The following is a 12,289-nucleotide window of genomic DNA, read 5'->3' on the forward strand; positions in this document are numbered from 1 at the left end:
GACTCCTGCACCTGAGTATCGACCTGGGCAGAAAGTGTGGTTCTCGTCCAAGGACATACCTCTCAAAAACACGCCTAAGAAACTTGCCCCTCGCTTCCTGGGACTTTTTGAAGTCGAAGGCATAATCAACCACACGGTAGTCTGACTTAAGCTACCTAAGGCTATGCACATCCACCCTACTTTTCATGTTTCCCAATTAAAACCAGTTTCTGTCAGCCCTTGTGTCCTTCGACCGAAACCCCTCCACCCGCCCGAATCATCGACAACCATTTGGCATGCACCGTCTGGCGACTACTGGATGTGCACCATCGGGGCAGAGGCCTCCAATACCTGGTAGACTGGGAAGGATACGGCCCAGAGGAACGTTCCTGTGTTCCCCGCTCCTTCATCCTGGACTCTTCCCTCATCCAGGACTTCCATCAGGACCATCCAGACAAGCCTGGAGAATTGCCTGGAGGCTCCCATTGAGCAGGAGGGGTGTACTGTCATGGCCCCATCTGACAATCCCCCATCTTGCTATTATTTCCTTGATTGGGCCTTTATCCCCTTGGCTGGTTCCCAATTGTTCCCAGCCCCATTAATTACAGCACACCTGCTTCCCATCAGTGAATGCAGAATAAAAACCTTGGAGTCACAGCAATGGGCTGCCAGTTCATTGGTCGACTCTAGTGTGAGTAAACCTTGTTTTCTGCTTCCTTAGGACTGTCAGTTCTAAGCTCTGCATTGTTTCCTGGATACTCTTCGTAAACCTTGTCTCTGTGTAAAGACTCTCCTGATACCTGTTCCACGTTTGCAACGGTGCTAATACCTCACGACTCTGGCTCCATGTCTGTGTCCTGCACATCCCCAGCCATGTCCTTGCAACACCTAATGCAGAACTGTGGAGACAATTTAGAGTCATAGAGCACTATAACAGAGAAATGCGTCCTTTGACCCATCTGATCTATGACAAATTGTTATTCTGCCTAGACCCATCAACCCACACCTGGACCAGGGCTATCCATGCAGGCCTCATCCATGTACTTATCCAAAGTTCTCATAAATTTTGCAGACAAACCCATTTCCACCATTTACTCTGGCAGTTACTTCCACACTCGCTTCATTTGCTGAGTGAAGAAATTCCACTTCACTTTCCCCTTAAATGCTTCACCTTCCAAGTTGTCTATTGTCATTTAACTTTTTACAGCGCCTATAAAAAGTATTCACCCCTCCCCCCCCCGAAGTTTTCATGTTTTATTGTTTTATAGCATTGAACTATAGTGGATTTAATTTGGCTCTTTTGACACTGATCAACAGAAAAGGCTCTTTCATGTCAAAGAGAAAACAAATTTCTACAAATTGTTCTAATGTTATTACAATTTTTAAACACAAAATAATTGATTGCATAATTACTCACCCCCTTAAGTCAGTATTTAGTCAGTGCACCTTTGGTAGAAATTACAGCCTTGAGGTCTGTATGGATGGGTCTCTATCAGCTTTGCACAACTGGGCACTGCAATTTTTCCCCATTTTTCTCTACAAAACTGCTCAAGCTCTGTCAGATTGCATGGGGATCGTGCGTAAACAGTCCTTTTCAAGTCCAGCCACAAATTCTCGATTGGATCGAGGTCTGGACTCTGACCTGACCACTCTAGGACATGAACTTTGTTTTTTAGCCATTCCTGATTAGCTTTGGTTTTATGCTTGGGGTCATTGTCTTGCTGGAAAACAAATCTTCTCCCAAGTCGCAGTTCTCTTGCACACTGCATCAAGTTTTTCTCCAGGATTTTCCTGTATCTTGTTGCATTCATTTTACTTTTTACCTCCAAAAGCCTTTCAGAGCCTGCTGCAGTGAAGCATCCCCACAGCACGATGCAGCCACCACCATGCTTTCTCATAGGGATGGTGTGTTTTTGATGTTGTGCGGTGTTTGGCTTACATCAAATATAGTTTTTAGTCTGATGGCCAAAAACCTCAATTTTGGTTTCGTAAGACCATAGAACCTTCTTACAGCAGACTTCAGAGTCTCCCACATTCCTTCTGGCAAACTCTAGGTTCTATGGTCTGATGAAATCAAAATTGAGCCTTTTGGCTACCAGACCAAATGCTTTGTTTGGCATAAGCCAATCACCGCACATCATCAAAAACACACCATGTCTACCGTGAATAATGGTGGTAACTGCATCATACTGTGGGGATGCTTCACTGCAGCAGGCCCTGGAAGGTTTTTGTGTTTTTCACTTTGACATGAAAGAGTCTTTTTCTGTTGATCAGTGTCAAAAAAAGTCAAAATAAATTCACAGTGATTCAATGTTGTAAAACATGAAAACTTCCAAGGGGAGTGAATATTTTTTTATAGGCATTGTACTCAATGGATCCAGAATGAGGAAATCAATCAGGGATCTACAGGAATTGATATCTACAGTTGCTTGCTGTAAATCTAAATTTGTCACTTAAGAGGACAAGATCAGGTTTGCCTGTAAAAGCTGCTACTGTTGAATAAGATACCAATAGAGTTATTTATTGTTACACATAAAGAATGTTCACTTGTATAGGCTACTCCATATTCACACAAAGAAAAATGGTCTAGGTGATATACAAAAAAAAAATCTCCTGAGAGAAGTAAAATTGTCAATGTGTCAGCAGTTTCTTTCTTGCTTATTTGATTGTCATTTGAAATCATTTATTAATATTCATGATAGAACATCAAAGTCTTAGAGTGAATTTACATTTCGAATCCCTCATAAAATTGGGAATAGTTACTTAGAAAGCCAATGGTGCAAAAGGTGAAATGAAAATGGAGTACAGTTGGAAAAGAAAGAAACAAAATAGAGTTGGAAATGGGATGAGTTTTTGTTTTAATTGCTTTGAACTGGTATCTTGCATGATCTTCAGACTTCCTAAATTATGTTACAGACAAAATTCTTACCGAGTGCAGTGAACTGCAGTGGAGGAATGCAGCAATTTGCATAAATGAAGGTCCCTCAAACAATTAGCAATCACAGAATCTGTATGTAGCAGTTGAATTGGGATATTAGCAGCCAACATGTTGGACCTGATCTCCCATGTAATGTCATGGGGTCATTCATGTCAATGTAAAAGAACATTGAGGAGTGAATTTAGAATCTCATCTGAAAGTGGGCTCTTCTTTCAGAGGATCGTCCCCATTTTGTACATGAAAAAAACATGTTGGTTGTTTTAAAATCTGAAGCATGAGGCTTTAGATCATAACATTGATTTAAAATGAAAAGTGATTTGAATTAAGTCATGACTGACAAGTGTTCCAGATTAGTTTTATTGGTGATAACTTCTTGAAGATAGACATCTTCCATTGAATATATTTTCAATGTCCATTTATGTTTCAAGCACAGCTTATTTTACTAAGGATTATATAGATAATGTATATTTTAATATGGAGATATTAATGCTATATAGAGTACAGGCAGACCCCGGGTTATGAACGAGATCCGTTCCTTAGTCTGTCTTTAAGTCGGAATTGTACGCAAGTCGGAACAGGTTAGCCTATCCTTCGATGCCTTTTGCCCTGGTGCACTTTTTTCCTCTTTCGACAGGTAGGTCCTTTCAGGCATAAGCCAGTCTCATCTACATAAAATATTTGGACAGGCAAATAACCTCCCTCCTCAATAGTTTTTTTTTCAACATTTTAGGAAAATCACTCACAGCACTTAGATTGGCACTCGCTGCTTCACCTTGCACTTTAATATCGTGTAAATTTGCCTTCACTTTGAAACAATTGAACCAACCCCTACTCGTAACAAGTTCTTCATCAGAATCACCTTTACTTACTGCACATGCAGCTTTTAAGTCATTGAAAAGGCTTCGTGTCTTTTCCTGCACTAAAGTAAGGCTAATAGGCAAATTACGTTGATTTTGATCATCTAACCAAATTATCGATAGCCTTTCCATTTCAATAGTTAAATCACTGCATTGCTTAGTAATACGTATAGCTTTCATCAGGGCAGGGATGTAGCCTAATGCTTTTCAGTGATGGATGCTGTTACACATCTTTCCAATCGCTTTATTATTTCCACTTTATTTCAATTATGATCGTTTTCCTTTCCCTTGATGCATCACCAGCTCTTGCATCAGATTTACGCTTTGGAGACATGGTTACACACACATAGTAAACTCCCTATAAATATAATTGTGCGGAGAGCAAAATTAACATGAGATTGGAATTATCAATCAATAATTTTAACTGGTTTACCACGTCTGTCAACGGAACAGAAACACTGCAGATTCAGAAGCAGCCGCGGGCAGCGGGTCCTTAGCTGTCCTGGGTCCTAAAGTCCACTCAGACAGGTTAAATGGGATAAGTGGGGTTGTGCTGACTGGAAAAGGGGGGTCAGGGTGAATCTTGCTAAGCACAATTTAAGCCAAATACAAAGTTACACACTCAACACTGTGTTAATGGCAACGAGATCCAATTTTAAATGACGGAAGGCATTTTCCTTCCTTGAGCCAATGAATTTTTAATATAATAGGCTTTATGACAGTCCGTTCATAAGTACGAGTTGTCTGTAAATCAGACGTTCGTAATCCGGAGACTGCCTGTATGTTATATTAATAGGTAGAGGGTGTATATTAATAACAGTAATCCTAGTTCACCAACCTTTCAGTTTAAAATTCCTACCTCATAACCTCAACTCTCTCTTTCCCCATGGCTTTCATACCTATGGCTGTTATTTAAATGAGTGTTCCTTGAAATCTGGTTTCTCATGTATTTCCAAAGTTGCTCTTAAGCATTGGAATTCTTTCCTCAAGTGTACTTGTTTTTCATTTGATTAACCTCTGGACAAAGGTCTTAATGGCTCTTTCTTTGACACATTGTCATTTTTTGTTTGCATTTGCTCATGTAATTTTGAAGTGTTAAAGGTGCCACATAAATGCAAATCATTATTTCACTATTAATTTTTCTGGTGGGAGTCTATTTGTGGCCCTTGAAGTAAATGACAATTCTGCTATAATAAATTAAGACCATAAGACATAGAAACAGTCTTGGGTCATTTGGCTCATTGAGTCTGCTCCGCCATTCCATCATAGTTGATTGATCATCCCTCTCGACCCCATTCTCCTGCCTTCTCCCCATAACCTTTGATGCTCCAACTAATCAGGAATCTATGAACCTCTCCTTTAAATATACCCAATGACTTGGTCTCCCTAGCCATCTGTAGCAATGAACTCTATGGATTCACCATCTTTGGCTAAAGAATTTCCTCCTCTTCTCTGTCCCAAATGGACTTCACCCCTTTCTGAAGCTGTGTGCACTGGTCCTAGACTCCCCTACTAAAAGGAAACATCCTCTCCACATCCGCTCTATCTAACCCTTCCAACATTTGATAGGTAACAATGAGATAGGCCTCATTCCCCTAATTCCAGTGAGTACAGGCCCAGAGCCATCAAATGCTCCGTATACGTTAACCCTTTCATTCCTGGAATCTTTCTTGTGAACATCTACAGGACCCTCACCAATGTCAGCACATTTTTACTTGGATAAAGGGCCCAAAACTACTCACAATACTCCAAGTGCAGTATCACCAATGCCTTTTAAAGCCTCAGCATTACATCCTTCCTTTAATATTCAGATCCTCTCAAAATGAGTGGTAACATTGCATTTGCCTTCCTTACCACTGAACCCTTAGGGAATCCTGCACAGGGACTCCCAAATCCCTTTAAACCTCTGACTTTTTACTTTTCTCCCCATTTAGAAAATAGTCTGTGTCTATTCCTTCTACCAAAGTACATGAGTATACACTTCCCTATAGTATATTCCACTTGTCACTTCTTTGCAAATTCCCCTAATCTGTTGAAGTCCTTCTGCAGACTCCCAGATTCCTAAATACTACCTGCCCCTCCACCTATCTTCATATCGTCTACAAACATGGCCACAAGCTATCAGTTCCATCATTGACAGATAACATGACAAGTAGCAAACCCAGCAACCCTTTCAGAACTCCAGTAATCACCAGCAGGCAACCAGAAAAGGCCCCCTTAATTTTCACTCTTTGCTTCTGGCCAGTCTACCAATCTTCTATCCATGCTGGTATCTTTTCTGTAATACTGTGGGCTCTTATCTTGCTAAGCAGCCTCATGTGTGACACCTTGTCAAAGGCCTTCTGAAAATCCAAGTAAACAACATCCACTGAATCTCCTTTGTTTATCCTGCTTTTTATTTCCTCAGAGAATTTGATGCTCCAATTAATCAGGAATCTGTCAGCCTCTGCTTTAAATATACCCAATGACTTGGTCTCCACAGCCATCTGTGGCAATGAATTCCATGGATTCACCATCTTTGGCCAAAGAATTTCCTTCTCTTCTCCGTCAGGCAAGATTTCTCTTTAAGGAAATCACGTTGACTTTGGCCTATTTTATCATATGCTTCCAAGTGCCATGGAACATGACCCTTAATAATGGACACCAATATCTTGCCAACCACTGAAGTCAGACTAACTGGCCTATAATTTCCTTTCTTCTGCCTCCTTTTTTAAAGAGTAGAGTGACATTTGTAATTTTCCAATCCTCCAGAACCATTCCTGAATTTATTAATTCTTGAAAGATCACCATTAATTCCTCCATAATCTTTTCAGCTACCTTTTTCAGAACCCTAAAGTATAGTCCTTCCATTTCTGCTTCAGACCTTTCCAGTTCCCAAGCACCTTCTCCTTAGTAATAGCAACTCCACTCACTCCTGGCCCCCTGACACTCTCAAATTTCCAGCATACTGCTAGTGTCTTTTATATGCAAACTGATGGAAAATACTTATTAAGTTCACCCACCATTTACCCCCTCTCCAACATCACCTCTCTTTTACAGCTTATCAAAGTTCAAAGTAAATTTTCTATCAAATTTCATATATGTTAGCATTTACAGCCTTGAGATTCGTTTTCTTGGAGGCAATCACAGTAACTACAAGAAACACAAAAGAATCAATGAAAGGCAGTACCCAACAGGATGAACAAAGGACCAGTGTGCAAGAGACAGCATGCTGTGCAAATACAAAACAAAAGAAAAAGTAAATAATATTAACAAATAATAAATAAATAAGCAATAAATATCGAAAACATGGAATGAAGAGTCCTTGAAAGTTAGTCCACAGGCTGTGGGAACAGTTCAGCGAGTGAAATTATGCCCTGTGGTTCAAGGGCAGTAATAACTGTTCCTGAACCTGCTGTGAGATTCCTGAGGCCCCTTGACCTTCTTCCTGATGCAAGAGGAGAGCATGGCCTGGATGGCGGGTGTCCTTGATGATGGGTAGTGCTTTCCTGCGACAGCCCTCGGTTTAGATGTGCTCAGCAGTGGGAGTGGCTTTACCAGTGATGGACTGAGCATATCCACTACTTTTTGTAGGCTTTTCCATTCAAGGGCAATGGTTTTCAATACCAGGCTGTGATGCATCCAATCAACGTACTCTCAATTAAAGCTTGTCATAGTTTAGATGACATGCTGAATCTTCTCAAACGTCTTAAAAAAGTAGAGATGCTGCTATGCATCTCTAATGAGATGTAATGACACTTATGTGTTGGACCTAGGACAGATCCTCTGAAATGGTAACACTGAGGAATTTAAAGTTGTTGATCCTTTCCATCTATGATCCCCCAGTAAGGACTAGTTGATGGACCTCTGGTTTTCTCTTCCTGAAGTCAATAATCATCTCCTTGGTCTTGCTGACATTGAGTGAGAGATTGTTGTGGCACCGCTCAGCCAGACTTTCAATCTCCCTGCCGTATGCTGATTCATCACCACCTTTGATTCGTCCAACGACAGTGACGTTGTCAGTAAACATAAATGTGGAATTGGAGCTGTGCTTAGCCTCATAGTCATAAGTAGAAAGCCAGTAGAGCAGGGGGCTAAGCACACAACTTTGTGGTGCATCTGTGTTGATGATGATTATGGAGGGGTTGTTGTTGCCAATCCAAACTGACTGAGGTCTGCAAGGGGGGAAATTGAGGAATCAGTTGCATAAGGAGGCATTGAAGCCTCGGTATTGAAGCTTATTGATTAGTTCTGAGGGGATGACGCCATTGAATGCTGAGCTGTATTCAGTGAAGAGCGTCCCAAGTATGCATTTTTTTTCTCTGATTTTCCAGAGTTGAGCAAAGAGCCAATGAAATGGCATCTGCTGTTGACCTCTTGTGATGTTAGGCAGATTGTAATAGATGCAAGTTTCTTCTCAGGCAAGAGTTGATATATTTCATCAGAAACTTCTCAAAGCACTTTATCACAGTGGATGTAAATGCTACTGTATGAAACGGCCAACACACAAAATGCTGGAGGAACTCAGCATATCTCACTGCATCTATGGAAATTGATAAACACTTGACATTTCGGGTTGAGAACCTTCATTAGGAGTGGAAAGGAAGGGAAAGATGCCAGAATAGAAAGTGGGGGGGGGGGGGGGAGTTGAAAGAGGACAAGCTAGAAGTTGATGTGAAGCAGGTGAGTGGGAAGGTAGAGGGCTGGAGAAGAACGTATCTGGTAGGAGAGGAGAATGACCCATGGAGGAAATAGAAGAAGGAGCAGCACAAGGGGAGGTGAAAGGCAGGGAGGATAAGAGGTAAGAGTCCAGAGTGGGGAATAGAAGAAGAGGGAAGGGGAGGAGGAGGAAAAATACCAGAAGGATAAATCGACGTTCATGCCATCAGGTTGGAGACTACCTAGATAGAATATTGTTGTTCCTTTTCATGAATTGTGGTGCATTGGGCGGCAATTTTTTGCCTTTTACTTAGCATTTGCCTTTTTTTTACAAGCCAAGTTGCTAGCTCGACACCCAACTCAACATGGATGGAAAGCTTGCAAGAAGCCGGATTTGAACCCGGAATCATTTGCCTCAAAATCCGGTGCTGATGGCACTACACCAACGGCTGGCAGAATATGAAGGATTGGAATTAAAATGGTTGGCTAGTTGGAAATTCTGCTTTGGCTGGATGGAGGGGAGATGCTTGACAAAGCATCCCCTAATTTACGACTGATCTTACCAATGTAGAGGAGGCCACTTTGGGAGCAATAGATACAATAGACATCTCAAAAGATTTGCAGGTGAATTGTTGCCTCACCTGGAAGGATTGTTTCATACCCTGAATGGAGATGAGGGAGGAGGTGAATGAGCAGATGTAGCATTTCTGTCTCTTGCAAGGATATGTGCCTAGGGGGAGATTAGTAGAGATGGATGAATGGACATGGGAGAGTGGGGGAGGGAGGTAAAGGTGTGATTGGTTGTGGGATCCTTTTGAAGATGGTGCAAGTTTATATATAGGAAAAAAAGTTAACTTCAATAGTACAATAAAATAGGAAGTATCATTGTCAAACAAAGTTGAGCAAAAAGAAATCATGAACAGTTAAATAAACTGCCATAGTTACCATTTCATGAACAGAGATGGAAGCTTCACAGTACTGTTCTTCCACCTTGTTCCAAGAAATTGGAACAAATGCGAATTTCAGTAAGGGTGTGTTTGCACTTTGTCTTATTCCGCAAATAGGCAATGCTCAAGATATTTGTTACAGTACACCCTTAATCTTAGGGCATGCAATGAATGTGGATACCAATCAGCTTTTATTAAGAAATCATAAAAATATGCTATTTCACTTTCATATGCAAAATCCATAATGTGCAAAATATCCCAAAACAATCAGGACATCAATGTAAGAAATAGGAGCACGAGTAGGCCAACACATCTCAATCAGTTCAACTGAGATTTCCTTAAATTCTGCTGCAAGTGCTGTAGCAGCTGGAACTACTTTGTATCTTAGCTTCTCTGACATATTGATCTGGAAGGATTGCGTTTCTTTTCCAGATGACTTGTGAAATTTGTAATTTGCATTAAAACAGAGCAGGTGATTTTATCAAAGGCTAAGTGTGTTGCATAGACAGATATGTCAAAATAATTTTATTCATTTAGATCATGCCAAGCAGGGAGCTGATCTATTCTGATGGCATTATACATACAGCGGTAGAATGTGGATTGTAATCAAATTGAAGGCTCTCGTGCAAGATACTCCAGGATATTCCTGGCTTAATAATAAGCAGAGGAGATTTGTTATGTCATAAAATAGCCTTGTTATGCTGACAGATCAATGTCAGTATTCCCAAATTGTTTGTGAATCTGATTGATAAGATAAAATATCTTCACATGAAGGGCAATGAGCATTTGTTTAGTATTTTGGTTTATTCCTCCAGACTTGACATGAAGTGAAGGGTTTTCAATCATAAAATTGTATATAGTGGAATATGTTTGGTCATTGGTACTCAAAATCCAATTAACTAAAATTAAATTTCAAGACAAGGTATGTCTCTGGGAAGCAGTATTTCTGACTATATCCCCTGGGGAAAGTATAGCATTGTTTTACACTAGAGCTGTAAGATACAAAGCACTAGTTCGACAGGTCTGGTTTAATGATTCAGAGATACTTGGGAAATGGAAGTGTTTTTGTGGTAAATTAATTTTGGTTCAGATAGGATTAGGGTAAGGTTAAGGGTGAGGGTAAGAATAGGATGATTTGGCAGGTGAATGCTTGGCTGAGGAACTGGTGCAGCAGGCAGGCGTTCATATTTATGGATCAATGGCATCTCTCTGGGGAAGGTATGACCTGTACAAAAGGGACAGATTACACCTGGACACAAGGGGGTCCAATATCCTTGCGGGAAGGTTTGCTAGTTATTCAGGAAGGTTTAAACTAATTTGAAAGGGGATGGGAAACAGAGTTATAGTATTGAAATACTTGGTTTAGAAACAAAGGCAATCTGCAGTGAAACTCCTAGCAAGGAGAGGCTGATGATAGAACAATATTGCAGCCAACAGTTTGAGTTGCAATGTATAAGGTGGACAAAATTGAAAAGGGTGAATACAATGACTTGAGTTACAAGGAGAAACTAAACAGTTTCCAGAATAAAGTATTCAGCTGTGATGCATCCAGATAGGATTGTGCATCGATAACAATTCGTAAGGGTCGTCAGGCACATTCTTTAGCATCCGGAGGAAATAGAAGATTTGGACATGAAGTCAACATGGTTGGAGCAGGCTAGGTTATTGGTGATGTTCACTCATAGAAACTTGAAGTTCTCAACCCTCTGGACCCCAGCACCTTTGAAGTAAACATGAGTATGTTCACTACCTTTCTTCCTGAAGTCAGTAACCAGCTCTTTTGTTTTGCTGACATTGAGGGAAAGGTTATAACACCATGTTACTGAGGTCTCTATCTCCTTATTGTAGCCCAACTCATTGTTATTTGAGAAAAGGCCCACTAAGATGGTACCCTCTACAAGCTTCAAATTTCAAAGTAAATTTATCATCTATCTGTCACCATATACAACCCTGATATTCATTTTCTTGCCAGCACTCTCAGTACATATAAGAAATACAATAAAATCAATGAAAGAGCATACCCAACAGGACGGACAAACAATCAATGTGTAAAAGTCAACAAACTGTTCAAATACAATAATAAATATCAAGAACACGCGAAGAAGAGTCCTCGAAAGTAAGTCCATAGGTTTTGGGAACAGTTCAATGATGGGGAGAGTGAAGTTATCCCCTTGGGCTCAAGATCATGATGGTTGAGGTGAAATAACCATCCTGAATCTGGTAGTGTGAGTCCTGAGTCTCCCCTGTACCTTCTTCCCAATGGCAGCAGCGAGAAGAGAGCATGGCCTGGATGGTAGGGGTCCTTGATGGATGGTGCTTACCTGCGATCGCGCTGCTTGTAGATATACACACAAATTGCTAGAGGAACTCAGCAGGCCAGGCAGCATCTATGTAAACAAGTCGACGTTTTGGGCCGACACCCTTCATCAGGACTGTTCCCCGGGAAGGACACGTGGCTGTGGTAGCGGGTCTGGTGAGCACATGGTCGGAAGGATCACGGAGGGAGCGGGTGGGATCAGTGAGAGGCACGAGTGTGCAGGGGGTAGCGTAGTGGGCTGAAGGTGCACTCTTGGGGAACTCTGGTGAACAGAATAATATTGGCATAAGTGTTACTGCCTATCCTTGTGAATCTGTCTAGCTGTATCTCCTTCAAGCAACTATTAAAACCCGCGTCTGTGACAACGTTTGGTCACTCGTTATATTGCCTTTTATGGTTTTATGTCAAGTTATATTTAACAACGTTCCTCTGCAGCCTGGGCTGTGATCCATTGAACTGCAGGGTAAGAGCAGTAAACATTTTTTTTAGAAAAAGAGTTGTATTGGGTTAATTTTGAGAGAAAAGGTGTAAATATTTTTCACAACACGATATGCTGCGATGTACCGTAGCGTGTTATTTTCTATCTGCAAATGCACAATGTGGTTTAGTTTAC

General features: G+C 41.0%; 1 protein-coding gene across 8 annotated transcripts in view; it reads left to right on the forward strand.

Annotated features, from left to right (window-relative positions):
• aopep (aminopeptidase O (putative)) overlaps positions 1 to 12,289 on the forward strand; it is a 213,228-nt gene that overhangs the window by 110,698 nt on the left and 90,241 nt on the right. The gene's annotated exons all lie outside the window — the stretch shown is intronic.

The sequence above is a fragment of the Hypanus sabinus genome, chromosome 5 (assembly GCF_030144855.1).
Source record: "Hypanus sabinus isolate sHypSab1 chromosome 5, sHypSab1.hap1, whole genome shotgun sequence".
Taxonomy (NCBI): domain Eukaryota; kingdom Metazoa; phylum Chordata; class Chondrichthyes; order Myliobatiformes; family Dasyatidae; genus Hypanus; species Hypanus sabinus.